This window comes from Peromyscus maniculatus, chromosome 13 (assembly GCF_049852395.1).
Source record: "Peromyscus maniculatus bairdii isolate BWxNUB_F1_BW_parent chromosome 13, HU_Pman_BW_mat_3.1, whole genome shotgun sequence".
In the NCBI taxonomy this organism is placed as follows: Eukaryota; Metazoa; Chordata; class Mammalia; order Rodentia; family Cricetidae; genus Peromyscus; species Peromyscus maniculatus.
Window position 1 is genome coordinate 63,256,177 of NC_134864.1, and position 12,191 is coordinate 63,268,367.

A 12,191-nucleotide genomic window follows, 5' to 3' on the forward strand; every position below is an offset into this window, starting at 1 on the left:
AGTGTGATTTTTATGTTAAATTTACAGAAACTTAAGTATTCCCTTAATTACTGAAGGAAAACCTTTATTTATTACCTAGAACAATTGTATAACTTGCTGTTAGAAATTTTGGTATTGGTTGGTTATTGGTTTTGTGGGTTATTGTATTGGATAGGATCCTAAAATTCATGTGGGGAAGAGTAATTTCAAATAAAAGTTAATTTGAAAAAAAATACTTTGACAAATATTAAGAGCAATATATAATAGATTTTTTTGGTTATGTAGAAACATGTATTATTAGAGATGAAGATGTACAGAGATACATGTTTCTGTACTCTGAAGATGTTAACACAGTTCTGCTATCTCTGAAATTAAAAAAAAATAAATACTTCTAAGTATTCCCCTAGATTTATCAAAAAACCCACTAGTTTAGATGATTCTAGGCTTTCAGTTTTGCAGATAGAATGGTTTCTAAAAGTATAAAGCAATTATATTGAATAAGGTATAAATATGCAAAGACAATAATCACTGCTTCTCCTTTCAATTCCTAGTGTCCAGTAGGACACATTTTCTCAGCTCTTTCAATTAATATGGGATATTATTAGTACATATTTCTTTTTATTTCTTAATATTATATAATCCCAAAATTAGATTTTAGGTTAATAGATGACAGAGATCTGTGAGTATATATTAATAATTAGTATACAGTTGAATATAAGTAAGTAGCAATTAATGAATGTCAATCATTAATCAGTACACCACAGTGCTTACTTTAGTTGAGCAGGAAATCTCTGAACAATTTCTTATACAGCAAAGTTAAGCCCATCTTTAGGCTAGGCAATATTAGTAAAAATAACTTATTGAGAAAAGGCTCAAAATTAAAACCATTGATTTTTCAGAGTTAACATTTATGATAGAAGACATTGTACCATATATGATAAAACTGAAACATATAAACTATCCACTGTCATCTGGTAGCTTCAATGACAGAATAGTTTTTAATGTCTTATTTTCCTTTTCTTTTTTTATTACAAGTAGTTGAATCAAAACACTTTTGTTTAATTGGCCTAATTATTCATATCACTATTTCATAATAGTAAGCCTACATATTACTTTATTCCTTTTTTTAATACTGCATATAATCCTGTATATAGAACTTGCTTTCTTTCATTGTGTTTACTGTTTATGCTTGGGTTATGAAAATCATCCAGTGACGAGAGCTCACAATTCATTTGCCAATTAATCCAACAAATATTTAGAGAGCCTACCCACCTATATTTTCCTATACCATGGAATTCAGTAGTAAATTATTCTAGTAGAAAAATAACACAATAAAATAAATTTAAAATTATATATTGTAGAAGATGAGTGATAAAGCCTTTAGATAAATGAATGACATGGAACAATTGAAAGATAGTAGAACTCTGTGTAAGGTAAGAGGAGTCGCCTTCATGAGAAACTGATCTTGAACCCAAAGTCATTATGTGTGCAGAGAGTTTTGAAGAGGAGGGCTGAGGATTGAAAGTTTTAACTGAAGGAAAGCCACATACTCAGAGACAGGAGGCTTAGCTAGGGATTAAGGCAGCAGCAATTATAAACAAGGATTAAACCAGGTGACTACCTTATTTTCATTTCCCATGCATCTATGGGTAGTCAGATATGGTTCTGTAGATGACACAGAACTCAGGTCATTGGGAATGTTGTATTTTATATACCTGAGTTAAATTTAACTAGTATGACAAAATATTGTAGCAAGTGATGCACTGCCATATTTGATGTCACCCTGGAACTTAGGTAACATATTCGGTAGGTAGATGAGTGCAAACATCCTAGGGAGCTTTAGCTTCCCTCAACATTGCATACGTTATTTCTAATACCAAAGAAAGGTCTATGACATAGTTCAGTTAACTAAAGCATCCATATTTTGTACAATCCTACCCACAATAGAACTTTCATGAATAAGTAGTGTACTGTACTCTTGGTTAGGATGAAATAACCAAGGAGGAATTACTGAACTAGAAGCTCCTCTATATGATTCCATGGCCAGCTTGTTTTGACAGCTAGCTGCACGCACAAAAATATTCCAGCAGCAGTTCTGGTCCACAGAGTAAGCAGGATTGATCCCAGAAGGTGAGTGTCTCATTTAAATACTTACAGTACAGCAAGCATAGTGTAGATTGGACTCCAATACATTAGTTAGGGACATATATGAAGCAGGCCTTTTCGCTGGTGTTTATCTCAGCACTCAGTGCACTGATTCCATGAAAGACCTGACCAGATGGACAGTGTGATGGAGATGCTATTCCAGAAGCTTCTTCTGGAATAAAGATGCTCTATTTCTCTCTCTCCCTTCCCCCCCAGTGTGTGTATATATGTGTGTTCTTTTGGTATGCTGTGCCCTTTAGTTCATTAACGTTTTGACTTTTGCCACATATTTTTAGCATTATAATAATAATACTAAATTTACATTGAAACAAAAGTATTGCAAATGAATCATTTTATATATTTTTTGTATTTCTGGAATGCACTCCCAAAGTCAAAACATGGAGTAGTTTTTGTCTTGAAGTTCACTATTGCCTTGAAATATCACCTCATATTTCATACTTATGAATTAAACAAGGGATCATTTCTATATCTTTTGAAAAATTTATTATGAGTTTTGAAATTCCTCTTTCTGATATTCTGTTGCATTATTTCTGGGTGCTAGAAAATTAATAGTGTACACATAAGTAAAACCAACACACCTGAGGTGTAGTGTACTTACTCATTTACACACAGCAAAGGTGACATTGAACACAGCCATACAATCTCCAACACTATATCAACTTTATCAAAAAGCTGTGTATTATATCAAACAATGTGAAATAATATTTTTCTGTTAAAATTCCACTTGCAATCGTCTGAATTTAAACTGTTACAAATGCAGGTCTTCTAGCTATGTGAATACCTATTGTGAGTAATTAAGCAATTTCTCTGACTAAGTTCATTAAAATATATAGAAATAAATTTGGTTTAAGAATGAATTTATGGGACTTCTTTACCTAGTTTTATTGCTTTCTTCAGATTAATATCTAGGGAGGAGATAATTAGGTCAAATTTATCACTGATTTTAAAATTTCTTTTGTTCTCTGTGATTAACTACTTTAATTGAAATTTCACAAATAATTACTAATTGCATATTTTCTATTTTTAATGTCTCACATACAGAACACGGATAATATTTAAAAGCTGTTTTTCCCTATAGCACTTGGGTTAGAACTATTGTGCTAGCACAGAATCCCAGCATCTTTTCAAGGAAGTGCTTTAAACAAAGATTGAGATGGTGGCCAAGCACAGAAGTCAAATTCAGAGAAAAAAAAATGCGTGTACCTAGAACTGTTTTCTGGAAGTCTGTCACCACAGTCTGTTGGTACAAGTGATGGACACATCCAGAGCCATGAAGTCTTAGGCCCTGCTTGTTGGTTACTACTGCCGTGGTCCTGTGGTCAGTTCTGCCCCCATCCTCACGGTGCCTCCATTGTAAAGACGCCGGAGGTGAATGCCTTTGGGTTGTATGAAAACAGGTGGAATGGAGAGGGTTGAACCAACATAGAGCATTGTTTTTTGTTTGTTTGTTTGTTTGTTTGTTTGTTTGTTTTTGTTTTTTTTGGCCTTTCAAGTAGGAATGGTATCTTAACACATCCCTGTTTCTATACTCAAAACAAATATTTTATTCTTCCCAAGACCGACTTCTGAAACAATTAAGACATAGATAAAGTGATCAAATAACTGATATAAAATATTGGAAATCATAATTTGACTATATGGGAAAAAATAATTTTGAAGGTTTTATTATTCAACCAGACTATTTACCCATCTGTGACAGATTACAAGAACTGGTAACTGAAATATATATATATATATATATATATATAATATATATTATATATTATATATAAATATATAAATATTTATATATTATATATTATTATATATAATATATATTATTAATATATAATATATAATAAAAATATATCTTATATATAAATATATATCTTATATATAATATATATATATATCTTATATATGTAATAAGAAATAGAAAAGGCATGGCATTTGCAGTAAAAGAATAAATTTTAACCTGATTCCATGGCTCATTGTAAATTTAGAAAAATCAACACAATATGGTGTTGGACTAAAGACAGGCACACTGACAAACCATCCAGAAATATATCCTAACATGTATGAACAACAGATACTTGACAAGTGAACCTCAAACTGTATCACACATATTTTTGTATTTCCATATTAATCCATTAGTTGTTTTAAAAATGTGTTTAAATAATTAAACAAATTTATTCACTAAGTTGAAGAAAGGAAGTCATGTATAATGCTTGACAAAGGGATGCCATATATTTTGAAGATTTTCAATATTTTTATTATGTTGCATATCATTTGAGTAATTCCAAGTATTATTTCTTCATCAAAATTCTTCTAGCAAACCAGTAATTTAAATTTTTGATTTCAAGTCTTAATTTTAAACTTTCTACATTCGCTGAATTTGAGCCCCTTTTTTGCTCAAACTCTGAAAGAATCATAAAAATGTCTCTAGCTGCAATGTTGGTTCTAATTTCTGTTCTTCTATGATTCATTTATATAATATATAGGTCTGTTTTCTTACTTCAACAAAAACTTGTATAGTGTGTTACTTCTCAGGCATAATATGTACTCAACCCTTTTCCCCCATAAAGGAGCACTTTTAGGAAGATGCTGGTAATGAATACTGTATTTATAATAATAGAAAATAAGAAAGGACAGACTGTTATACAAAGGACCAGAGTGCAAAGTGCTGATAAGAGGCAAGATTTATAAATATTATTCAGGGCTGTAGTTGAAATTTCTTAAATCTCTACTAGTTTACTAAAAGTAAAGCAAAAAGAAGAAAATAATAGAAAAGGAACTGTGTCGTCAGTATGGATTTTGTCCCATTTATATCCAAAGCATTAGTTTCCGACAGACAGAACTCTCACTTTCTTAGTTAATATGCAACTTAAAACTCAAGGCATACAGTCTCTTTTCCTTTGTGTAGTTATCTGCAAATTTAAATTTATTTAGCTGCCAGAATCATAATGTCCCTTACATGGCATTTCTTATTACTTTTCCACTTGCCCTTGACCATAGCTAATCAATCTAATTAGAAAACACTGACTAGCTTAGATCAATGGGATTATATACTTTGGGAATTTGAAAATTAAAAAGTAAATATAAAAAGAGTATTTGTTGAAGGTCAACTGTCTTTTTGGAAGCAAACAGAATGCTTATTAGTTTCCCTTAATTTTCCTACAATACTGTCTGTTCTTAATTCTGTTTCATTCCATAGTTAAGAATGAGAACATTGAAAATAAGTTTAAAATACCCTAAATGTCATTTTATTATACAAATTATAAAATGAAATATAGTACATCTGGGGAGAAATCGCAGACATTAGTGCCATCATCATACTCTAAGTTTTCCATCATAAAAATATCAAACACTATGAAACAGTATAAGTCTGAGTTACATGTAATGAAGAAAGCTTGAGCAGGGGTGTGACTCATGGAGAATCAGTGCCCACCACTCCTGCCCTGGGTCCCATGCCCATGGCCACACATGGTCGTGTACAGAATGATTCTGTTTGTACCACTCTCGCTTTTCTTGGTTCATGTTTCCATTATCTAGAACAATATGGATACTTGACGTAGTGGTTTTACTAGAATCACTTATACTCTGGCTATCTTTATTTTATGATATCATCATGACAGTGTATTGTACTGGTGACACATGCTGAGAAGACTTGAAAGAGATCAGTCAGTAAACATTACACCCATGTGACTTCAACGTGTGACAGAGAATTGGACTAAATAAAATTTACTTTGTTATACTTTTCCTGAAATTTTTACCATAAAAATATTTATTATTTTTGTTTGCCTGTATGTTTATGTACCACATCTGTGCTTCATGCCTTGGAGAACTCTCAAGAATATCTCAGACTAGAATTATAGATATCCATTGTGTGGATACTTAGGAACTGACCCCAGGTCCTCAGCAATACAATCCAGCATTTTATTTTTATTATAATTCATTTATTCATTTTTTTTCATCATGACCACAGCTTCCCCTCCCTCCTCTCCTCCAACTCCATGTTATATCCCATCCATAACCATAATACCTGATCTGAATAGTGTTCTAAGAATCTAAATTGATCTGGAAATATACATTTTTCATTTCCTGAGTTGCCTGCCATTAGGAAGGAAAGATAGATAGCCATTTAGAATTTAGGGGTCATAATCTATAATGAATAATCTGATCTATCTCTGTATCCTCTATCAACTTATTGCCCTATCTATGTATCTATGTATCTATCTTTCTATCTATCTCTATCTATCTATCTATCTATCTATCTATCTATCTATCTATCTATCTATCTATCTATCTATCTATCATCTATCTATTATCTATCTATTATCTATCTATCTATCTATCTATCATCTATTATCTGTACTTTTGTTTATTTTTTAGGGAGGCTCTCACTTTGACCAGGCTAGCCTAGAATTCAGTAAACAACACAGGCCTGCATGAAACTTATCCAATCTTCCTTTTTCAGCCTCCAGAATTCTGGGGTTAAGGTAATAAAAAAAACTGAGAGGTGTGTATTCAGCAAGGGTTAAGTAGTGACTATTGACTTTATCAGTATGTTTTATTACCATGTGTGTTAATATTTAAAGAAATACAATAAGAAAATTAAAGAATACATGAAGTTCCAGCAGGAAAAAAAATCAAGCTATTTATTTAAATAGCAAGAATATCAAAGTGCCAGGCAGTGGTGGTGCAGGCCTTTAATCCCAGCACTCGGGAGGCAGAAGCAGGCAGATCTCTGTGAGTTCGAGGCCGGCCTGGTCTACAAAGCAAGTTCCAGGAAAGGCACAAAGCTACACAGAGAAACCCTGTTTCAAAAAAAAAAAGGGGGGGGATATCAAAGTATATTTTGAATGCTTACAAATAATAAACTCTCTTCATAAGCTCAATATGAAGCTGGCAGTGCTGATTAACTATGCAAAATGATTTCCATAATCAGAACAAGCATACTGAAAAGTAACCGATATCCACTCATTTAGAATCTGCCTTTACTTTTGTTTAATATTTTATTTCATTTTTAATTATGTGTCTCTGTGTGGTGTATGCATATGCAGTGTAAGTGCCCCAAGAATCCAGAAGAGGGTTTTAAGTATTCTGTAGTTAGAGACAGAGCTGTTATAGAAGTCAGACATGGAGCTTGGAGTCAACCTGAGGTCTCTCTTATGTTAGAGTACACATTTTTTGTTTCGTTGTGTTTTGTTTTGTTTTCACTACTGAGCCATTTTTCCAAGCCTCAGAATTGTTTCTTAGCCATTTTTTCCTCCTCATTATGTGCTAGTTACAGAGTCTAGCCTCTGAGGGGAGCCTAAGATTAATTTATTTTGTTCAAATTCATATTTTATAGGACTCACAGCCTTCAAAAATGCTGATGTGGGTCACTGCCAAATGCATAAATGTGTTTCTGGGCTATAAGAGGTAGCTTTTAGTGGCAAAGTTAAGGGACTTATAAATAGAAAATCTCCATTATCTTACCTCACTTGGAATGCTTTCCCTGATGGTACAAACTGTACTTTTTGTCCTTTTCTGCAGACCAGCACATGAGATGATCCTGGGGCCTGGCAACCTCAAATAGGACCGTTTCCAAACATCTTCACACATAGTCCAAGCATTAGAACAGTGCCTGGATGACGTGAGAAAATTGGCCTTTTCTTCCTTGATGAAGCTTTTGAATTGTTCCCTGGTTTGTTAATAACATATTTCGTGTAATTTTTAATAGTCAGAATCCATATTATTTTTATTCTGAATCTATATACTGATTATTACTGAAACCTTAATGTCCAAGCACATTTCAATTAACTATTAATTCCAACCTTGACTCAGCAACATTCATCAAACTTAAATTCAGAAAGGAAAGGGTTCCAAACATCACACAGCAGCCCCCCCACCACCACCAAAAAAAATGAGGTTTTGTTCCAGGTGACAATGTATGAAAAGAGAAAGAAGGAAAAGAAGAAGAAGAAACAGAGAACGGAAGAGTTTAGGGTTTTCATCTCAGTTTGAATGGGGTTACGCTTTTTATGTTCTGTTTTGCTTTTATTGAAAATAGGTTGTTTGTACACAATATATTCTGATTTTGGTTCCTGCTCCCACACTCCTTCTAGATCCTTCCCAACATCCGAACCCACACTCTTTCTGTCTCTCCCTAGAAAACAAACAAGTATCTAAAGAATAATAATAAAAGAAACCAAAACCAAACAAATCAAAATACAACAAAACAAACAAGCAAACAAAAAGATGAAAAGGAGCCAAAGAGAAAGCACAAGAAATGCATATAGACACAGAGACACACATGTTCATAAACACAAGAATGCCATAAAACACAAACCCAGAAGCCATTATATATACACAAAAGGCCTGTAATGTTAACAAAATAAATAAATGAAACCAAAAAGCCCTGATTAAACATTATGAGACAAGGAAATTTCAAAGACACCATTGAATTCATTTTGGGTTAGCCATCTCAGTGAGTCTTCCCTTAAGAGTGGTTTTTATGCCCAGTGACACTCCACTGGAGAAAACCAATTTTTCTTTGCAAGCAGTTATCGGTTGGAGACAGCTCCTGGGTTATGGATATGAGCTGGCGTCCATATCTCTCACCTCTGGGACCTCATCTGGAGCAGGACTCTGCCTGCTATCAGTCTGTGAGTTCATATGTGTGTAGGTCCTGCTTGTGTTTAGGAGACCTTGTTTCCTTGATGTCCTCCACCCTCTATAGCTCTTAGACTCTGCCTCCTCTTCTACAGGTTTCCCTGAGCATGGGGGCCGGTTTAACAGAGACATCTTATGAGAACCAAGTGGTCCAAAGGCTCTCACTCTGCATAAAGTCTGGCGTGGGTCTCTGTATTAGATGTCTGACTGTGGGTCTCTTTTTAGATGTCTGGCTGTGGGTCTCTGTACTTGTTCCCATACACTGCAGTAGTAAGCTACTGAGATGATAGCTGGGGAGGGCATTGATCTATGAGTATAGCAGAATGTCATTAGGAGTTGTTTTATTGCTATTTTCCCTTAGCACAATGGTTATCAACCATCTTATTGCTCCAAACCTTTACTACTCATGTTGTGGGGACCCCCACCATAACATGTTCATTGTTATTATGTAACTGTACTTTTGCTACTGTTCTGTTACGAATTGTAAAGCAAACATCTGATATGTCTAATAGTATTAGGTGACCCCTGTAAAAGGATACTTTGACCCACACGTTGAGAGCCTTAGCAGAACATTTGGTTCGGTCGTTTGGTTCTCTCCGAAGCTCCTGACTGTCTAGTCTCAGGTTCTTGGACACCAAGAAGTTTCAGAGATGGGTTCCTGAGTTCCTGATGGGAAATGGGCTTTCATCTAATCAGATATTGGCCGGTAGCCCCACAACTTTGTCCTGATATTGTACTCGTGCATCTTGCCAGCAGACTGTCACTAGAGATCCTTGATTCCGCATTGGTGTTTACCTTTCTCCTTCAGCAGCAGGCAGAGTAACTCCCAGTATCATGAACAGTAAATACTTCAGAGGGATGAAGGCTCCGGGTGGACACCAGCTGACTTCCCTGTGTTCAGTTGTGGGTGTTGTGTAGGTATTGTCTTCAGCAACTGGGGCTTAGTGACACTTGGTAGAGAAGAACGATAGCCTGGCAATAGCATTGGTTGTTGGGGGTTCTCATGAAGCAACTTTGGCCAATAACTCATTTGATGAGGAGAGATGTCCAGTTTTGGCTTGATTTCCCTGTTGTTGGGCAATTTCACTTAAATTACCTGTATACACATACATATTAGGAAGTGTCTAATGTTTTAGGTTTCCATATAACTTCTCAAATGTCCCTTAGTTTCAGCTGCAACATATTCCCTTTCTAGTCCCATTCTCCCCCTCTTCTCTGTTAGATTCTCCTGTTCCTGCCCCCTCCATTGTCTGTCCATAACTATCCTTTCTATTTCCCCTTCCTAGTGAGATGTGTCTCTCCCACCACCAGTCCATTACTCTATTACTAGACGCTGGTTGTGTGGATTACAGCTTTCATATTGAAGATTTAACTGCTACCATTCGTATACAAATGGACACACACCATATTTACCTTTCTGGGTCTCGGTTACTTCATTCAAGAATACTTTTTCCCCCTTACTCCACCCAGTTACCTGTGAATTTAATGCTGTCAGCTTTTTCTTAATCAGCTGGGTAGTATTCTATAATGGTGGTAGAGTAGAAAGATGTTAAGAACTGCAACAAACAGACAACCCTGCAGAAGAAATCAAATATTCACTTGATTATTTTTTTTGGTTCCTGTGTAAAATTAATCTTAATACATTTGTGATGGAGTGAGGAGTTCAGGCAGTTTTCTTACATTCAGAAATATTCAGTGTTAATGGTCTGCAGATTACCTGTTACTGAAGACTTTGTCCTTTGAGATCTTAAAGAACACAAGACCTGGCATCAAATTTAGTCACTCATGAAGGTTCTCATATGAACTAACATTCCTTCATAGGTGGAATCTAGTTTACACAAAATAATTGAGCTGAAAAATCGGGCTGAAAGAATAAATATTTATAGTTAATTTGCTAAATAGATATGTTATAACTCTTCCTATACAGTATTTTGTAGAGGGAATCTTAAAAGTTCTTATTAATAAAATCAAACCTGAGGCCAGTGTTTGGGGTGAACGCGGGAAGATCAGAGAAGCAGAACAAGCCACAGCTTCCTCACCTGGCCAGTTCCTCAGCTGGTCCTGTTTCCTCAGACTGGAAGCCTCTGAGTCCTCATCCAGAATGAATCTCAGCTGAATTGCTGCTCAAACGCCTGAAAGCTTAACCAGCCAAATACTTAACCAGCCAAATGCTTCTAGTTTCTGGTCTCCATGCCTTATATATCTTTCTGTTTTTGCCATCACTCCCTGGGATTAAAGGCTCACTTCTTGGGTTTAAAGGCGTGTGTCACCATGCATGGCTGTTTCCAATGTGGCCTTGAACTCACAGAGATCCAGAGGAATTTCTGCCTCTGGAATGCTGGGATTAAAGGCATGTGCTACCACTGCCTATCCTCATGTTTAATATTATGGTTGTTCTGTTCTCTGACCCAGATAAGTTTATTAGAGTGCACAATATTTTGGGGAACACAATACCACCACAGTGCTTATATATTTTTGTTACTTTATAATATCTAATTTCACTCTAAGTGAATATATATATATGTGTGTGTGTGTGTGTGTGTGTGTGTGTGTGTGTAAAAGATATAGCAGAACTCTTTGTAGTAATTAGTAGTGAAGCATTAAGCTGTTATTAGATTTCAATGACTGTGATTTAACTTAGATTTATAAAATACCATTTTATCCATTGTTCAATTATCAATATTCAATAATCATGGCATATACTTATTAACATTTTTAATGATTTTGTCATGTCTTCCTAGGAACCTTATCCATGGACTTCTGCAACCACTAGATTTTAAAGACTTTCCACATCAATTTGAGTTAAAAAAAATATAGACTTTAATCTCTCAATTTTCTCTAAAGTAATAATTTATGTTAAGTATAGCAACTCCAATTTTAGCCTTTCTTCGTGTTTCTCAGTTGTCTCGTAAATTACTTCAAGGATAGAATCCATATCACTTTGGCCTATAACACTGAAATGTGGATTGAATTTGAGATTTTCTATGTTAATAATTTTCACTCTTTACTTATATTAAAATTGTATTTATTTTTGTTTGTAAGTATATACGAGGATGTTTGCATACCAGGAAACAGGGTGGAGGTTGAAGGGAAACTGTAGGACTATTTTTCTGCTTTGTGCTACATGGATCCCAGGGAACACACTCGATGGATCAGGGTCAAACTGAGTCATGTCACTGGACAGTTATTTCTTTTATTAAGGGATATTTTTGTTTTATATTCAAAACAAGCAGACTTTCTTGAAATACTGATGTAGTTTAGAAAAGGAAAAGTAGTTTAGGAAAGGGGGAGAGCTGGGAATTATGGTACATGTCTTTAATCCCCATGCTTAGGAGGCAAAATTCAAGGTGAGCCTAGTCTGCAAAGGGAGTTCAAAGCAAGTCGGAATCTCAAAGGGAGTTCCAGAATCA